This window comes from Desmodus rotundus, chromosome 7, assembly GCF_022682495.2.
Source record: "Desmodus rotundus isolate HL8 chromosome 7, HLdesRot8A.1, whole genome shotgun sequence".
NCBI lineage: Eukaryota > Metazoa > Chordata > Mammalia > Chiroptera > Phyllostomidae > Desmodus > Desmodus rotundus.
The window spans coordinates 100,262,828-100,281,113 of record NC_071393.1 but is presented as its reverse complement, the minus strand read 5'-3'; positions in this window follow the sequence as shown (position 1 = coordinate 100,281,113).

Here is an 18,286-nt window from a genome sequence, read left to right as displayed (position 1 = left end):
CTCTTCTTCCCTCCACTCCACCCCCAACACAGTTTAACTGGGAGGAAAGTAATGTAAGTGAATTCACACTGGCGTGTAAGGGACTAATATTTTTATCTCCCCCATGCATTTTATAAGTTTGTTAAGCTCAAGGAATATGTTCTTTAGGAGAAAAGTTCAATCCGTACAATACCCAACAAGAAGAAATGTGGGCAAGTCTGGGTGTGCTCAAACTGTAAAGCACCGTCTGACTGGCAGAGGCCTTCATGGGGCCAGGCCTCATTCCCCCTAATGGAGGGACAATGACTACCCCCATTGGTTCTTGAGCAAAGGGCTGGTGAATAACTGGCAAATACATAAGATATTGAAAAATTGATTGAAAAGTGAAAGGAACATTTAAAATAAGATTATTATACTCTAGCTGGTGTGGCTCCGTTGGCTGGGCATCACTCTGCAAGGGGAAAGGTCACCAGTTCGATTACCGTGCAGAGCACATGCCTGGGTTGCTGGTTTGGTCCCTGGTCTGGGCACATACGAGAGGCAAGTGATTGATGTTTCTCTCCCTCTCTCCCTGCCTTTCCCCTCTCTTTAAAAATAAATAAATAAAATCTTTAAAAAAAAATAACATTATTCTAGCAGTTTCCTCTTCTCAGTGTAGGATAAAACTGAATGATAAACACAGTGCCACGACCTTTAACAGGGAAAGGCCAGTCTTTTCAACAAACGGTGCTGGGAAAACCGGATGTCCACAAGCAGTGAAGCAAAACTGGACCCATACCTCCACCATATTAAAAACGATCTCAAAATGCGTTAAAGACCTAAATGTGAGACCTAAAACTATTAAACTCTTAGAAGAAAACACAGGGGAAATGTTTCATTACATTGCATTTGGCAATGAATTCTTGGATATGACAACAAAACACAAACAACAAAAGAAAAAATAGATAAATTGGGCTTTCTCAAAATGTAAAACTTTTGTGTATCAAAGGAAACTATCAACAGATTGAAAAGGACACCTGGGAGAAAATGGGAGAAAATATTTGCAAATCATATATCTGATAAGGGATTAATATCCAGAATCTATAAAGAACTCCTACAATTCAACAAAAAAACAAACCCAATTTATAAATGGACAAAGGACTTAACACAGACATTTTTCCAAAGAAGAGCTATAACACCCAGTAATCACGTAAAAAAAAAAACAAAAACCCTCAACATCGTTAATCACTACAGAAAGCAAATCGAAGTCACTATAAGATACTTCACGGCCATCAGGATGGTTACCATAAAACAAAACCAAAACCAGAATAACAAGTGTTGGTGAGGATATGGAGAAATTGCTGTTGGGAATGTAAAATGGTGCAGCCGCTCTGAAAACAGTATGATGGTTCCTCAAAAAATTAAAAATAAAACTACCAGACGAGGCAGTAGTTCCACTTCTAGTATATACCCAAAAGAATTGAAAGCAGGGACTCAGGCAGATATCTGTACGTTCCTGTTCATAGCGGCATTATTCCCAATAGCCGAAAGGTGGAAGCAACCCAAGTGGTCATTGAAGGACAAATGGACAAACGAGTACAGTATATGCATACAATGGAATATTATTCGGCCTTAGAAAGGAAGGAAATTCTGACACGTGCTAGAACATGGATGAACCCTGAAGACATTACGGTACAGTGAGTGAAATAAGCTGGTCAGAAAAGAACAAATACTGTGTGATTCCAGTTACACGAGGTTCCCAGAGCACCGCACAGACTACATAAACTCAGAGACAGAAAGTAGAGCAAAGGTTGCCAGGGACTAAGGGGAAGGGGGAATGAGGAGTTAGTGTTTAATGGGTATAGAGTTTCAGTTTAGATGATGGAAAAGTTCTGGAAATGCCACCGAATTGTACACTTAAAAAGGGTTCAAATGGTAAATTTTATGCTATGTATAAATACATAGCATAATTACCTCAATAAAAAAATGAATAAGCTTTTGAGGTGATTACCTTACCAGACAAGACCAAGTTTATAACCCAAAAATGTACTTCCAATATTTTTAATACATAACACTAATAAAAAGTGATTCCTCCGCTTTGTCTCTGGGACATGCAACCATAAAGATTTCCGCGTTTCTCTGGATCTGGTTTAACAGCAAATTGTCTGGCTGGGCTGGGTCGGGACGGACGCAGTGGACACACAGAAGGCCTGAAAGCTCTGCCCGGCCCAACTGCTGACCCCGTGCGGCACTCCTGGCCTCCAGAGGAGCAGTTGTGGGCCCTCACACAGCACCTCGGTGAGCACTGCCTCCCCTTCTCAGACTAACTGTGCCCTGATGTGCTCTCTGCAGTGGACAATCAGATGCAGCACATATTACAAAGCACATGTAACTAAACTTTAGTGGGACTGCTCTGAGCCCTCTTCTCGACTAGGCCTTGACCTTGTCCTTCATCCTTGCTGGGATCAAGTTCCTCACCCCCTAACTTTGATGTGTATGTTCTTGACCTGCCTTTTGCAAGAATCGTGTTAAGTCGGATTTGCAAGTCCCCACCCTTGATACCTCCTCTTGGTAATTGTCCTTCCACTGGGCCCCTCACTCCACTTGTCAATTATTAATCCCCAGATGTCTTCACTGTATTTGTGATTGAGTCCCATCTCTCTCCTCTGCTGCAATGCTCTTACTACAATAGTCCCAAATAGTCTTCCTTACCACTTTAACCAGTGTCAGAACATTTTTTTCTTTAACATGGATTGGCAGGAACCTTAGAAGTTTAAAATGTTTAACCTTTCAAAAGCAATAATTCCACAAGGGTTATAGTTACTGGCAAAGTAACCAACAATTTATCCAATCATCTAATTGTGTTCTGGTAAATAAAATCCAACAGTGATTGAACCCCAGGTTCACAACCTTTTAAAAGCTAGAAAATTTAATGATTACATCTGAGCTCTCTTGGGAGAATGGAAAAGAAATTATTTACGGTGATTTAAAAAGCAAGGCCTAATTCTTGAAATACTGTGGCGGGCAATCCAAACCCTAGACCCACTTACTATCTCCACCAGTCCACCCCACCTCAGCTCCAACACACTTCTACCCACCCACCCACCCTGCACACTGGGGGAAAGGGGCACCCACCCGCTTTTCCCTCCCACTCTGTAGGGCACTTAGACACAAGCCCTGGTCCCTCAGGGACAGTGGCCCTAGGCTACATTGGCAGCTCCCTCTGAGAAACTGGAGGTGGCTGCTGACGCTGCAGGGAAAGGCCGCTCAGTCTGTGAGGAGAGCTGAGAAGGGAAACACCCTGGACCTTGGTGTGTGTTCGTCTGCATGACTCACTGGAGGAGCTGTCTCTTTGGGAGGAAGTGGGAGCAGCCTCTCCAAATCGCATTTAGGTACATTAAGGGATGGAAAACCACTTCAAGAAGAAGGAATGCAAAGGCCAGAATCTATCCCCAGGCACATGACTGCTTTCTGCATTCAGCCTGTACCTACTCATTCAAAAGGAAACAATCTGTTCCCTGTACACATTGAGAAAGAAGTGTGTCTCTGTCCTTTGTCAAGAGAAGGCCTCTCACTGACAGAAAATAACTGCCCTTCATTTGCATCACATCTAACCTCCTGTATGGTAAATAATGGAAAATGTTTTAGAAATATGTCTGGAAATCTTTTTTTTATCAGAGATGCTCTACGCGTAGTATTAGCAGATCTTCCTTTTGCCCAAGGCCATTTAGGTTTCCAGAGCGAGAGATGTCGACTGAATTAGGTAGGTCTATTTTTCTTAATAAATGTTATTACTAACTTCCTGATCTGGGTTATAGGCCCACGTTAGTTGATTTCTAAATGAGAATGGTATTCAGTTTTAAGAAATGGTAATCATTTTATCCATCCAGTTTTCTAAGTAAAACAAACAAACAAACAAGCTTTCTTTTTCACAAAAGCAGTATCTACCACTTGGGGATTTCTGATTGGTAATCAGCTAATTGTTAGTCATGTCAACGTGTACTTGGACAACCCTCCTCACCCTGCTGCATCAAATTCTAATGTAGTATTTTTCCTGTTAAAAAAGAAAAACCAAGTCACTTTCATTGGTCATAAGAATATGTCCTTAAATAAATTCTGTATTTAAAAAAATCTAATAATTCAGACATCTCCTTAATTGTGTTCTTTCTGCTTTATTATCTAAAGTATGACATGAACCATTTCTATTTTCATCTGAAGCAAAAACCATGCCAAGAGAGTGTATCAGCCGAAGTAAAGATGTTACGTGGCATACTAGATGACTTCCATTTTCGGACCAAATGGGTACCACGACAGCGACTTTACCTAGACTACATGATATCGCGTAAAAATGTATTTAAAAACAAACAACTCTTTTTCTTACTTATCTGCACTACATGATTCTTTGTTCCCAATTAACCATTTAATGTTATCTGTCTTTATGCATCTAATGGTTTTTCCCCATCGAATAATATTTTCAGATGAATAATTTAATCGAATGTTCCCTTCTGTTAAAAAAAAAAAATCCAGAGCTTGTTATGCACTAAATCCAGCTTAATTATATTCATTTTTTATAAAATATATTCAATAAAGCTGAAGGGAACATATTTGGAAAAGCCTGTTCCCAATGACTTCAATGTCTACTCATCAATATTTTTTAAAACTCAAGCTCTTGTTTTTTTTTCTTATGTTATAAATTAATTAACTGAAAAGCAGATCTGGTTCTCATCTGCAAGCCAGCTCTGATTCAGAGTAAGCCCTTGGCCACAGAGCTTCAGACACAGGTCTGCCTGAGCATCGACTGTGCCCAGGGCAAGGAGGGAGGCCAGCATGAGCTTGTTAGAGGACGCAGGGCAACCGGGTGGTGAGGTCGGGCACGGTCAGGGTACAGGTTTCATGTCCAGGATCTGTGTGACCCTAATGAAGTCCTAGGAGGAAAATTCCATCTCACATTGATTTATCTGGCTCAAAGTTTTATTAAAATTAGCATTAGGCTGTGGAAATGTTCCAGATTAAAAGAGACATGGGAACTGACCCCACACTAAAGAAAAAAATGCTGTAAGTACAATATTAGATGAATACAACTGGAATACAGATTATGGAAGAGATGTGTTATAGCAACATTAAATTTTCTTTAGTTGCTAACTGTACTGGATTAGTAAGACAACATCCCTATTCTTAGGAAATATACACTGAAGCATTTAGAAGTAAAGAGTTACGGTGAGTTACTCTCAAATGGTTCACAAAAAGAAGTTGTGTGTGTGTGTGTGTGTATAGGGGGAGAGAGCGTGTGCACAAAGACAAAGTAAGTGGGTGAAGTAGATGAAGCTGGGCAGGGGTGTATGGGTTTTCTTTGTTCTATTCTTATTCTGGAAACACTTCTGTAGGTTTGAAATTACAGACATATGTTCCTCAGTTTATGATGGGGTCATGTCTGAATAAACCCATTATAAACTGAAAATACTGTAAGGCGAAAACGCATTTAACACTACACTGTAGAGTATGGGTTGTTCACCCTCGTGACGGGTGGCTGGCCGGCCGGGAGCTGCGGAACGCCGTGAGGGGCGTTCGACCAGACTGGGCGCCAGAGCCCAGCCAAGTTGACACATACGATTAAACACCACAGCATGGGGATGGGGCGTTCAGCAACCCGCACTGTTTAAGCCCCTGAGTGCAAAGGGAGATAAAACTTAGAGTGTTCCCTGTACTCAACAGAAGTAAACTCTAGAGACGAACTTGCATTAAGTACCCATGAAATAACTATAGAATAATTTTAAATGACAGAACGAAAGCCTCCTGACAATGTACAGTACACAGGGATTCAAAGCAGGTGAGAAGGGCCCGGAAAGGGGTTGGACTCAGAGACAAAGGAGTAGGTGGGACTTAGCGTAAGGTTTCCCTTGGGAGCTGTGACCGAGGTTGTTTGAGGGGAGCTCAGTTAACTCTTTCCTCTTTGCAATCTTTTTACTTGTGGGGAGTTTTAAAACAAACTAAGAAACAAAAGAGGCCCCCGTAAGTACCATTATGTTATAGGGTTTCATGCCCCACTAAACGGGCATCCTCAGTTATTACATCCAGCAGGTTTACAAATGAGCTTTCATACTACAAAGGCCGGCAGAATCGAAAGCTTGGTTTATAGTTTCCTAATTGTCTTAATTATTTAAATATGTGGCAGACTTCTGTTTGCTTTTACTATGAAAGCCACAGAATTCAATATTTTAAATTCAGCATTTTTCAGTCTGTAAAAGTTTTTGGACTTTTGAAACTTTATTATAGACCTATTACTTTGTGACTTAGCCGTTTTCTTAATTGAAAATCCAAGCATAGTTTAAAAAGAGAATCTAATCGCTATATCTAATTACCAAAAATGTTTAAGTACTGACATTACTGCATTTAACTTAAATACAACTTTTAAAAATAATGACTCCCAGATGGACAGGAAGTTGCCATGAGAACAGCTGGAGCTGAAAGAATCCCCTTTTAAAAATTCAGCTTCATCCATGTTAACTTTGCAAGTTGCATTTGTAAACTCGATCTTAAAATATCAGGAAAACTTGTGGAGTTCCAGGCCTTTGACTCCTTTCGTTGTTTTTAATACTCATAGCTCTTCCACAAGAGAAATAAAATTTTGTGGCTCTGCAGGAGACAGTGAACCCTCACTGAAATCTGCAGCTACTCAACATGAGACTCACTGAGAAGTCTTCTTACATCACTTTTGCATGTGCCAATAAGGTAGAGCCCTGCATGTATTAATTAATAAGTATTTATTCACCTGACAATCATTTATCACCTGCCTATCAGGTGCTAAACTTTACTAAATGTTTGTAGAACTGAAATGCATTGGTAAGCAGATTGCTGAGACCAGGTGAACATGCACCCTCACGGGGAGCCTTCTGAGACGCCTCAGAGGGCGGTGGGGAAGGACCTGCACAGGGTGGTCTTTCCAGTGCCAGGCCTGGAACTTGCGGTGGCCACATGCCACTGACTGAGGAAGGGCATCTGGCAGATCTCATCCTGCATTCGGCAACTTAATAATACTCTTTCTCAAAACTCTCTCCCCTCAGTTTTTCTGATGCCATTTTCCCCTGGTTCTCCTTTCTCTGGCTTCCTTGTTTCTTCCCACACTGTGTCAAGGTTAGACCAGGCCTCCGGGGAGAGATCTCTCTTCCTCTCCGTCCCCACACTGTCCCAGGGGACAGTCATCCACATCATCACCTCGGCATGGATGATGACTCTACCTGTGGGCATGGCTCTCGAGTCCTCACTTGGGCTGAGACCTCTGCCCTGCAAGGACCCCACCTCTCAGGTATCTCTTAAATGTCTCAAAGAAATCTCAACTGCACCACAGCCAAGGCAGGACTCATCGTAACCCTCCCCTACTCTCCCACCTCACCGCAACATGATCGACCCAGTCCTTAGAGTCCCTCCACCGCCTCCTCCTGCCCAGCACCACAAATATCCAGTCAACCACCTAGGAGTCCTTTAAGTCCACCCACTAAATAATTCTTGAACCTGTCTAGTCCTTTCTACCCCACGCCTCAGTTCAGGACCTCACCATTCACTGTCTGGATTACTTCCATCACCTGACACTGTTCTTCCTAATTCTGGTTGTAGCCCTTACACTCAGGCCTCTATACCAAAGAACCTGAAATGCAATTGCCTGCAGTACTTCCCCATCACTGTCAGGATTGAGGGGGGAGGGGGACAGAGAGAGAAAGTGTGTTAAGTGTAACAGAAGCGCGGGATCTCCACAGCCAGGCACCCATCTACTGCTCAAGGAAGAACAGTATACAATTTAAAGTGCACAGACTCGGGCGTTTGAAGGCCTGGGTCCAAATTTCAAATTCTTAATTTATGAGTTACATGATCTTAGAAAAGTTACTCAATATGTTGATGCCTCATTTTCTGTATTAGTTATCTAGTGCTACGTAACAAATTACCTCAAAACAGAGTAGCTTAAAACACCACCACTTATCATCCCAGAGGTTTTGCGGGTCAGGAATTTGGGAGCAACTTAGCTAGGCAGTTTTGGCTGATGATTTCTCATGAGGTTACAGTCAAGGCCAAGGCTGCAGTCATCTGAAGGGTTGACTGGGGCTACCTGATCTTTCCAGAATGGCTCCCTCACCTGGCCGATGGCAGGAGGCTTCAGGTCCTTGATGGCTTTTGGCAGGAGAGCTCAATTTCCTGCCATGTGGGCCTCTCCACAGGGTTGCTTCAGTGTCCTCGTCATATGGCAGCTGACTTCCTCCAGAGTGAATGGTCAGAGAGAACAAGGAGGCCATAACGCCTTTTATGACTTGGTCTCAGAAGTCACAAATCATCACTTCTGCCATAATTATTAGGTAGAAGCAAGTCATTAACCACACTACATTCAAGGGGAGAGGATAGAGGGTCTATTTCTTAAATGGAAAAGCATCAAAGAATCTGTGGATGTATTTTAATGCCACCACAATATCCTCTTCTGCAAAATGGAGATTAAGTAATAGTAACTACTTTGTAGAGTTATATGAGGATTAAATGAGCTAATGCCTGCTCCGGGTAGAATGGCGCATGGCACACAGTGAGAACCCAGTAAGCGCTAGCTACGGCCATCATTCAAGTCTATATCCCACCACTCCCTCCCTCATCAACTCCCCTCACAAACCCGGTCTCCTTGCCTTTCCGAACTACTTGTATAGTTATTCGAACTGAATAAATTATTCGAACACCTTTGTGCCCTGGCCCTCTGGGCTGCCTTCCTGGAAGACTCTCCCATTCCATATTTTCCTCCAGCCCTTATTGGGTCCTACTCCAAGCACCTTCCCAGAACCACTCAGGCTGGGCCAGGTGCCTTGCAGCAAGAACCCCCCAGGGCTCCTTCAGCCAAGCACTTATCACACACTCTGCTTCCTTCCTCTGTAGATCAGGTGTAGCTTTCTCTGATAAGTGTTCCTTTCCTGGGCAGATCTTCCCTGACATTCCAAGAAGTTCCTTCCCATGAGACTTCTTGAAACCTCACGCATGTTCTGTTTGTGTATGATTATGCTGTGATTGTCTCCCACCAACACTGAGAGGGACTTTGTCTTATTCATCTCTGTGGCTTCGGGAACAAGCACAGTGCCCAGAATACAGTGGGTATCCAACAGCTAATTTGTTAACAAATGGGTAAGTACCTAAAACTTCAGAGAATACTTTTTTTAGGTCCACCCCCAAAGATATGTTTTTATGGATTTTAGGGAGGAAGTGGGTGGGAGGAGAGAGAAACATCAATCAGTTGCCTCCTGCATGCGCCATGCACCGTGACTAGGGATTGAATCCACAGCCTAGGTGTGTGCCCTGACCCAGAGTCGAACCCACAATCTTCTGGTGTAGAGGATGCAGCTCCAACCCACGGAGCCACCCGGCTCAGAGAACACTTTCTGACAAGAGGGGGAGGAATCACAGAAAACTCAACGAGTGAGTCAAGTACATCGTAAATCTCTCCAGGAAGGCTCTGGCCAAAGTCACACTATACTATCTATTTGGGATGCTCAGAATTCTGTTATCTCAGAATTTACTTCTGTATTCATCACTAACTAATATAAGTTTAATGTTATAAATTTGTTATAAGCTTATCATATCACTATGTTTATAAATTATAAATAGTTTTAAGAACTTTGAGAGAAAATACAGTGTTCACTGTGGCACAGACATTTCCCCCATATTAAATAAATTTTCATAATCTCTTGTTTAAAAGTTTAATAATTTCATTATTAATGCCTGAAGTAGTTGTTAAAACAGAGCACCCACAGATATATGTAAGAAGTTTGCCTATAAACACGCTGATGGCCAAAAATAGAATATGACTCATGTCAAAGAAATAATTTTAAAAACAGGCATAAATCTTAATCTGAAACCTATGTTCCAAGAGCAACTCACACAAATGGGCACCTTGCCATTGAAGCGCGGTCCCGGACAACTCAGGAATGAGTGAGGGGAAACGTGGGGCGTGAAGATGCCAATGGCGTGTTCACGGTGTCACAAGGAGAGGAAACGTACACTAAAACCTTCCTTACAGTCTCACTACAGCCTCACCAACGCTTTCGTTTGATCTTGACTTTATTCTGTGAGTGTTCCTGTTCCTCTAAGTACATTTCTTTCCACTTTTTGAAAGATGTGTTTTAAAGCCATGGTGGTAGCTTTCAAGAGAGAAAGTTAAGCTCAATAATGGAGTAACAGCCAGCTGAGTAGGTATTTTTGGATGAAGCCCCCTGTCTGGTGTCTTCTCAGTCATGCCCTGTAGGTAGCCAGCTACGTGTTCCATCTACTTGAACACACAGCAGAATCCTGCACGGGGAGGATGTGTTCATGGCTCCAGCTGACATGTTTTAGGAGTTCGGTGGCAGCTATTTTGCCCCCAGCTCCACCACTTAAGCCCTGCCTGCTCTGCGGAACTCAGAATATAGAAGCAAACAGTGGCTTCCAAACTATGAAATCTGGGAGCAAATTTGAGAGACAAGTTTTCTGCTGTAGACACTGTAATGAAGGGACTCTGAGCAGAAAAGCATTTCAAAATCAGAAGAGATCTTAAATGCCTGGGAGCCCTGTGACCCAGATTTTCCAATGCAAGCACAATTCCAGATATTCTGTTCCTATAAGATCATGAGTCATGGGTCCTCTGGGCCACCACCTTAATTTTATAGGCAAAGAAACTGAGGATGAATAATTTGCCAAAGATCACAAGAGTAATTAATGCCAGATGGAAATGCTAAACTGTTCATTCCTCACTGTCCTTCTAACCAATATCCAGGACAAAAGTCAAGGACTCTCACAGTTTGCTTCTAGACTTTTTTTCACTGCATAACACTGACTATGCTTTTTACAAGTTGTGTCATTACAAGACAATTTGAATTAAAAAAAGGAAGTTTCTGATGAGCCAACATTTCCTCCTACAACAAGAATGAATGAATGGTTTAAGGTTGGGGACTGCGAGCTAGCTAGAGGCTACTTCAATGACACTGAGAACCTTTTAGTGACCAGTTCAGGAATGAACTAACAACCAGCAAAACATCTAACCATGTGAACTTTGTATTTGTTTGAAAACTTAATAGGAATTATAAAGCACAAAAACAGACCTTAAAACCTGAGTCAATATGATCCATACAATACAATGAAGAAAGGAGGGGGGGAAAATCTTAAGGAGGAAAAGTGGACAACATACAGGGTGAGGCAAAATAGGTTTATAGTTTAGTCTTGTATTATTATTTATTAATTATTGTACTATTTTCCACATGACAACTGTAAACCTACTTTTGCCCTTCCTTGTATATTCAGCGATGTTTGCTTAGATGTCCCGATTACCCACTACTACCTAAAATGAGCCTTAGACATCGGGGTTTAGGAACGTTCTCAGTCTCAGTCAAAGGGCTGAAAAGGAAAGCAAGTCAGACATATGCAGTCTGACTCTGGGAACTGGTGGGGCTGCAGGGACCCCTCACTCCGACCACCGGACACGGGAGGGAGCTGGGAAGGCAGGAAGGCCCGGGGCCTGAGATGATCGACAGAGTCACAGGTTCCAAAGTCAATTAAAATGCTACTTATTTCCTTAAAAAAATAACTTTTTCTGACTACAAATGCACTTACACTTTTGTAGAAATCTTGAAATACTGGGGGAGAAAATAGAAAGAAGCATTCATTCTTTGTACATCCAGACAATCTCTCTTAATGTTTGCCTATGTTTTTCACTCTTTTTCTCAAAATACGGCGATATTTTTATAAAACTGAGATAATATCATGTTGCATAGATTTTTAACTTCCTCTTTGATTGAGTAAAATATTATGAACATTTTCTTCTGTTATTTAAAATTATTTGCAAGCAGTTCGTAAATGGCTGCCTGATACCATAATCATACCCTAATGCGCGTAGTGACTGTCTCACTTATAAGGACTATAAATAATGCTGTGGTCAGTATCTTTGTATATAAATCATTGTCCACATTTCTGATTATTCCTACAGAGAGGAGCCCAGAAGTTGAACTAGCTGAACTACTAGGCAAGAGTCTGAACAATTTAAGATTCTCGGTAACAGCTGCCGAATTAACTCACAGAAGAGTCGTGCCAGTTCCATAGTGGGGTGTGCCTGTCACAGCACAGGCGCCTCACCTCTGCCTCAGTCCCTCTGAGGGCAACGTCACAGACTTTTTCCTGAGCTGGAAGCAGAAAAGAGCACCATGCTGCTACTTTAGTTTGGTTTTGATTACGAGTGAGTTTTTACATCTTTTCACAAGATTATTAGCAGTTTGTATTTCCTTTCCAGTGAATTAACCCTTGTGTGTTCTTTACCTGTTGGGAGTTACTCTCTGATGAAGTACTTTAGATATACAAAATAGAAATGATATCCCATTATCTTTCCTCAGCAAATTATTTTCTTTTAGAATTTTCTAAAGAAGACTTCATCAACTCAATAAAGTAAAATAAATTCTTAAATCTGTCACAATAGTAACTGAAATAATTATGAAATGACTAATTTTTTCTTCAATTAATCATATGTTAAACATTTTACAAAGAAAGGCATTAGTCCTGGCTCTGCCTCAAACCAGAAATTTTATCTTAAGCAAGACAAAATTTCAATGACTCTAAGTTTGTTTAACTGTAAATTAAGACGCAGAATCTTTTAAGAGTCCAACTTCCAAACTAGGCACTCTTGTGCTCACGTAAAACAATATACAGCACCACCTAGAGGTAAAAAGGAAGATTTCCATTAGTTAAAAATAAAGCTTTAGTCTTTAGTAAAGTATCAAACTGATACATTTTATAGTAGCATGTGAGTAAATGTAGAAGAATTTTAGTAGCCTCTGTAAGACAGAATAAAACATTTCTAATGAATACGTCATAGCACCTGCAAGAATTCTTAGCTCCTGTATAAATCTAGCTCACCTTCTCCCCATCCTCACTTTTTGTCTTTGGCATTGCTTGAGAAATCAAGAGCATTATCTTAAGTCTGACTCTAAGCACCATAAATGTCACGATTACATAATAATGTGATATACTGCAATACACAATATATATTGGGTACCCTAGATGTGTTCTTTTTACCCTTTGGGGCTTTGTGGACTTGACGAAAACCATGGTCAAAAACAATTTCTCTATGATTAGACACATAATGTCACTTCCTGCCTTCGACTTCAGGGAAAAGAATGCCCAAGTTGGAAATGTGGGTAGCTTCAGAAGATTCCAGTGGTGTTCTGAATCCACTTGGACTTGAAGAAAAATGGAATCTATAGAAAGGGTTGAAGTCTGTGGCTGTCCCATCCTGTTAACACCTAGATTATTACAACAGCTTTGTTTCAACACTGATGTTAGCAACATTCTCTTTATAACCCACTTTGGAAGTGCACTGTTTTAATTTGTACTTTCTAAATTATTCTGAGTGTTTTTCAGCTTCATCATGTTTAACCTTCTAATAAACTCCAAGCTCACCAAGTGACACTGTACCTTCTGATTGTCTTGGGCTCGCTCCCCCGCCCAGGTGTGCTGTACTGTGAATGTCTGTGGGGCTAAGTGACAGTGCCTTCCTGGTGACGGTGAAGGCACCTCCTCTGGTAAAGGTGAGAGCACAGAGTAAAATGCAGTTCAGGCAAAGAAATGTTAAAAAAAATGCTGGGACAAAGTTCAGGAACAGTGTTGCCTAAGATCTGAGTTGACCCTTGGCTGATGTAACTTAGATTTAGAAAACAGAAAACAAAATCCTTTTGGAAACTGCTTTAAGTCTGTATGGGATCCAATATCTAACTCATATTTTGGGGAACAGATTCCCTTTGGAGAATTGCATGATTATAAATTGTTCTGATCAGGGAAGAGAGAGAGAGAAAAAAAGACTTTCCTAACTGTATATCTTGGAAGTTTTCAGACATCCAGACAATCTGAAAGAACGGTATTATGCGCACCAATAAACCTACCTCTGTTAACATTTTTCAACTATATTTATTTCTGAAACATTGAAACTAAATTATAGATACCATTTCACCCTGAAATACTTCCTCAAGCCTCATTTAAGAACAAGGATATTGCCCCCATGGATGTAGCTCAGGGGATTGAGTGTGGGCCTGCAAACCAAAGGGTTGCTGGTTCTATTCCCAGTCAGGGCACATGCCTGGGCTGCGGGCCAGGTCACCAGTTGGGGGCACGTGAGGGGCAACCACGCATTGATGTTTCTCTCCCTCTCTTTCTCCTTCCCTTCCCCTCTCCCTAAAAATAAATAAATTAAAAAAAATCAAGATCTAATCAAGATTCACAAATTGCATATAGTTTGTTTCATCTTTGAAGCGCTCATTTATTGGGCACTTACTGTCTGCCAGGTTATACAGGCTTTCGTATTTAATCTACATGAGAAAATTTGAGATCGTTGTTGTTATGTAAAATGGTAATATCTTAACATCTGAACTCTCTGATGTATCTTAGTTTTTCACCATTATATTCACAGAATCTAGCAAAGAGCCTTGAACATACCAGGCACTAATATGTAGCTGTGGAATAAATAAAACCTGGTATGCTTGTCCATTCTGATGGGAAAACTACAATAAAAACATCACGATAAGCTACCCAAGTTGCTGTGTTGATACACGGAGGCAGACGTAGCCTCGCACCCACACTCCCTGCTTTTCTGAGCACTTCGGTGGAGCCCTTTGAGTGGTCCCCCGTTGGCCGCCTCAAGCAACCTGCTGCAGGACTACAATTACAACTCATGCCAATTTTGCATCTACTCAGTGTATTCGTTTTTTTGTTTTAATATTAAAAATGGTTTTAAATTTAACATCAAGGAAGAAAAGAGTATTCACTTGCTTTACCAGGCTACAGGGCACACCAAATGTGAACGCAAATAAATGAAAGGGAGCCAACAGCCAACACCAGGTTTAGCATCCAGGCAACTTCTTTTCTCTTTTTGTGGTTCCAGTATTCTGAGGTCTCAGATTCACATAAAGATACAGGCATTAATAGCATTAATATATAATGTTTGTGAATTATGGCAGGCTAATCCCTGACAAAATATACACAGAATCTTGCTAAAGAGGTAATTAGAGTATGATGATTCCAGTGTAATTTTGGTAAACATTTTGATAAGTATTATCTGGCAGGAAGCTAAGTCATTTACGTCATTTATTGGACTAAGATGTTCTCTGATGCTTTGTGAGTCTCTTTTAGAATCTAAGAGAAGCATTTGTCAAAGAACTGTTTTAGAAAAGGAAGATGACTGATGATTTTTACCATGAAGACTGTAATTTCTATGACATGTACGCGAAGAATCTGAAATAACTCAGTTTCCATGGTAAGTATTAATTACAGCAATCTGGTACAGAAATGTTTGGTTCTGCCTTCCAGTTGTTAGTGGAATCTGCTAAATCAGCCAACTTTGTAAGTCACCCACCAGCATTTAAGGTGAACAGTGGAGTCATTCATCTTATTTAGATTTTGACAGTTTGCTGTGATATCTGTTTGGTTTTCTATGAAGGGGAATTATTTAAACCTGAATTCAAAGACATTCCTGCCAGTACCTTCCCCTGAGCCAGCGTACATCTTTCAAAAAGAGCAATTTTCAGTTACTTCTTTGTGTGGTAAGTTTGTATAAAAAGGCTAGTACTAATATGACTGTTTCCAAAATTTACTTTTTTTTTTCTTTTTTAACCATCCCACTCCACAGACTGAGAAAGTAAAGAGGTACCTTCTCTGGGGTACGGTATCTTCAGGAAGGGTGCAGAGTGGCAGGCGTGTTCAGAGTGTGTCCAGGTTTTGGGGGCAGCCTGGTCCACTCCTGCAGGTTTTTTTCTTGTCTGAAATTTGGCCTCAATTATGCAGATATCGGCAAATTGTTTTCCAGTGAATGCTGTGCTCATAAAAACACTGGCCTTTGTTGAAGACTGCATCACCAGCGGCGAGCATTTTCAAGTCAAAATGTCTTCAGAAACATTAGAAATATAGAGCACAAAGACCAAAAGGAATGATTTCAATTAATAATCATGTAGAAAGCCCTTAAGTGTTTTTTTAGGAAAGAACTATACCCAAGCAAAAAAAATAACTATTTCCTTTTAGTAAACTAGAGTAAAAATGTTATGAGGGGAAATTTTGTCTACTTGGCTCACTACTGCATCACCATGCTAGAGAGGAGGCATTCAATTCATGTTTACTGAATGGGTACGCTGAGTGTGTCAACTCCTGAGGCAGGTGCTCTGGGAAGACAAGGCCCACCAGCAGACCTCTCAGTCCAAGCAGTGCCACGAAGTGGGTGCTTCTGCCCCACACGGCTGTGACCTGAGGCAGCTCCAGAAACCAGGCAGAAACAACACATTTGAACTGAACCCCACAGGACCTGAAGGCACAAGCAAAGGGAAAAAGCAGGTGGCTTTCCTTCTCAGCCTGTATTCTCTGCCACACCACTGCTCCCCCCTTGACCCTCATCCCCTGGACTGGGGGAGTGAGTGCCCTAGGACCAGGCTGAGGCTGGGGAAACCAACTAGGTGAAGAGATCTGTCTTGCCAGATATTAAGAATTATTTTCAAGTCTTAATAACTAATACAGTTTTCTGGTATAATATAGATAAATAGACCAACTGACAGCTTAGAAATAAGTTATATGTGGATTTTTGCTATATGACAGAAGTTACATTACAAATCAATGGAAAAAGGATGGAATAACCAACAAATGGTATCGGGACAATAGGATGTCCATATTGGAATAAATTTCAACCTGTACCTCACACCTAAATGCAAAGGTAGGACCTAACTTTGAAAAAAACCCACTTTAACTCTTAGAAGGACACATGCCACAACAGGGATTAACTTTCAAGGTAGTATACTAAGCATAATAAGCCAGTGCCCAAGGACTGGCAGTGTGCCATTCCACTCACGTGAGGGGCCGAGGGTGGTCAAAATCATAGAGGCAGGAGGCAGAATGGTAACTGTCGGCCTGGACAGAGGGAATGGAGAATTAGTCTTTAGTAAGCAGAGTTTCGATTCTGCAAGATGAAAAAGTTTTGGAGATGGACGGTGTGGCAGTTGCACACCAACGTGAATGTACTTAAGGCCACTGAACTCTGCGCTTAAAATGGTAAAAATGGTAAATTTTATATTATGTATATTTTACTACAATCAAAAAGGCTCTACGAAAAATATAGCCCTGGCTGGTGTGGCTCAGTGGATTGAGTGCCAGCTGCGAACCAAAGGGTCGCCAGTTCGATTCTCAGTCAGGGCACATGCCTGGGTTGTAGGCCAGGTCCCCACTAGGGGGAACGTGAGAGGCAACCATGCATTGGTGTTTCTTTTCCTCTCTTTCTCCCTCCCTTCCTTCTCTAAAAATAAATAAATAAAATCTTAAAAATATATATATATATAGACAATATCTTCTGCTTCAGTAATACAACACAGTTATGCAGACAGCCCCCCATCAATAATTTAAAATGTGTAATAAACATTTAAAATATTCTTTAAAACACCACCTGATGATTCCCAACACCCCAAGATGCAGTTTTAAAGTGGTCCTAGACTGGGAGACTAGATTGGGAGAACTCTAAGCACCAGGTAGAAGTGTGTGCAATACTCTTTGAAGGACTTCCCTTTCATCTGAGGCCTCACAGCATCGCCACAAATCATTTTTTGGTAAATGGGCAGCTTGCAGTAAAGAAGTAACCGAGCACACATGAAACAAAGCACCGTGAGTAGAAACCAGCAGAAACACAGCAGAAAAGGACTCACGAAAATTATTAACCTAAGGAATAGTCTGTATGGCCTGAGATGCAAAAAAAAAGATGTGGTGAATTTATTGGTATATATAGGTATAGAACAAAAATAATGACTTATGGAATAAAATGCGAAAAGGCAAAATTAAAATACAAAGCAACAGTAACATAAATCAGGAGGAAGATAAATGGAGTTAAGTCCTTACATTATACTAAAGGTGAAAGTATTGCTTAGATTATTAGGACTTTGATAAGTTAATATGCATGTTGAAATTTCCAGTACCCACCAAGGAAGCAGTGAATGATAACTTCCAAACAATGGGAAAACATGGAATGATTCAAATACCCTGAATCAATCAAAAAATTTTAACAGAGGAGAGAAAAAATTGCACACACAGAGGTCGCCAAATAAAAAGATAGGTTTAAACTTAAATACATGAGAAATGATATTAAATGATAATGAACTAAAGTAAAGGCTCCAGTTAAAAGATAACAACACCGGACTAGATAAAACTAAAAATCCAATGATAATCTCTTTAAAAGAAAGACATCCAAAACACAAGGCAGACAGAAAAGTTTAAATAAAAAGGATGGTAAAACTGTGTGATTATTTTTCCCAGGAAAATTGTCTGGCTGTGAAGG